This window comes from Penaeus chinensis, chromosome 29, assembly GCF_019202785.1.
Source record: "Penaeus chinensis breed Huanghai No. 1 chromosome 29, ASM1920278v2, whole genome shotgun sequence".
NCBI lineage: Eukaryota > Metazoa > Arthropoda > Malacostraca > Decapoda > Penaeidae > Penaeus > Penaeus chinensis.
Genome location: NC_061847.1, coordinates 28,475,862 through 28,478,361, shown reverse-complemented (window position 1 = coordinate 28,478,361; position 2,500 = coordinate 28,475,862).

The window sequence follows — 2,500 nt, the reverse complement described above, 5'->3', positions numbered from 1 at the left end:
TTATCATTATCGTTATTATTACCTCTATTAGCGTTGTTGTTTTAACGTCATTACTATAAGCACTGGTAGCATCATCAAGTCTTATTCTTATTATCACCATTAATATCATTATTACTATCATTAATCAGCTACTAGATTGGATATTTTGTAAGGAAATATGTTGGAGAAATAGATTTGAATATCGAGGAATAAGGCACAAATATTCGGCGCAGAAGATTTTGAGGTTCGCCCAATATCACGGTTAATTAAATCTAGGCTCCACTCGCGCGGTCAGCGAAGGTTAACGGCAGCGAAGGTGAACATACCCACTTGAGAGAAACTTTATGTACATGCTTTATAGGTGAATGGTTGTTGTAAGGAGATGGATCTGCTTTATAGGAAACATTATTGTCAGTGACGTTTGTCGAAATGGTGATGTCACGCTGTCGACAATGCGAAATTCATTAATCTATTATTTTTTACATCAAATACTAAATGTATTTTTGTGAAATGTCTTCGAAGTTGATTTTATTTGTATCCTTCATTATATATTACGTGTAATCAATATCAACCCACACAATAGAGGCCCAGCCTGTCTTTGTCTTTGGTCAAGTACAGTGATTTGTCATTTCTATTCTGATTAGAGTCAGCTTCAACATTTGAGGATTATCATCAAGGATTCTGTGAGCTTTTCCTTTTTTTCTTTTGTTGTCTTGTATTAGTAATGCATCGGTATCATCATTTAGGAGAAAATAATAGTTTTCCATTTAATCGTTCTCTATTTTTGATAGAAAATGTATTTTCTTTTGGCGGGATGACTATTACGTTATTTGAATGCGCTATAGTCTGCATTAGGCAGATAGAATAAGAGACTATTGAAAAACTGGCTTGGAAAAAAAAAAAAAAAAAAAAAAAAATATATATATATATATATATAATTAGAAGGGACATATCAAGCTTTTGGACATTCTAAAAGTAATGATTATGTGCTACTATTCAGCTAGACCCCCAGGAGGATCTTCAGCCAGAAGTGCCGTCAGCCCATGACATCAATGCATTTACAACTACTATGGTTCCTTGTTTCGTTGCAGAATGCAGAACACAGCCCATCCCCCCCCCCCCCCCCCCACGATCGTCGACTACTAAAAACCGTCTTTCTCGATTCAGCTCTTGCTCAGGACTTCATAAACTGATTTGTTCGCATGTATGTCTTTTCTACACGTTTGTTTCATTATATAGTGAATGATTCATTCTTTTAGTTAAACTGCTGTAGTTTAAGATATTTCGCAGTATATATAAAACAAAGATCGGCACAGATCTAAAACGGCACCATCTATGATCAAGCGTTCTCTTATATCACAAATTAATCTCCTGTCTCGTTTGGTTAAGAAACCTAGGAAAAAATCATGTCGCAGAGCCAACTTCTGCTGGCACTTTCCCGGCATGTGTGGGCAGTCTTCTCGCTCGCAATTATTTGGCAGAGAGTGAATAAACCTTTAAAGTCAGAGCAAATTTATTATATTAATAATATCGGTAAAATATTGGTCATAAGAAAATTTTCCATTTCGTCTATATAATTTCTCAACTTTATATAAATGTTACCATTCTTATGTCCAAAGCAAGAGAGCGAAATTCGCAAGTTTCCCTCAGTAAAAGTTTAAACACGCCTGCAGGTGAACGTTGATAGCATTTTTAGTCTCATTTTGGGTCAAGCTCTTCCTCTCTGGTTGATGCTTAGGAAGAATTGGTTGATAATCTGCTGCATATAATGAAAATAGTTTATTTATCTCATTTATTTATCTGGAAGGAGTCAAAATGTTATTGCTTTCATAGTCAGAAAAAAACATAAAAAATGTACATAAAGCATATGTGTGTCTGTGTTTGTATTGGTTAAATAGTCATGAATGAAAATAAAAATCTCAGAATATTCTTCGCATGGTGTAGGTGTAGTTGTTTTGGCGTGTGTGTTTTAAACTTACAGTACAATTTATAATAAGAAAATAGTCTTGGTGTAATGAAACGCGAAACGTACTCCCATAGAGTTTACACCACTGTAATATTGGCTATTTGCCTTACCGGGATTGAGACAATCGTTAACTGCTTTTCTACCATCTGTAAACCTATGAAGGCTTTATGTGCAAGGATTTCGCCGTATAAATGATATTTTCAGAGAGAGAGAGAGAGACCTTTGAAAGGACAAACTTGAGTAAACATCTGACGTTTGATACGCGAAAGAATGCGAGAGGAACAACGAAATCAAACAGTAAATCCACATAATTTAAAGATGTTTTCAAATAGTAATTGCAGTAAAAGCAGGTCGTTGGACTATCGAGCTTTTCGTTGGGTAGTTGAACTATCGAGCAGGCCGTTGGGTAGTTGAACTATCGAGCAGGCCGTTGGGTTTAACTATCGAGCAGGTCGTTGGGTAGTTGAACTATCGAGCAGGTCGTTGGGTAGTTGAACAATTAAGCAGGTCGTTGGGTTTAACTATCGAGCAGGTCGTTGGGTAGTTGAACTATCG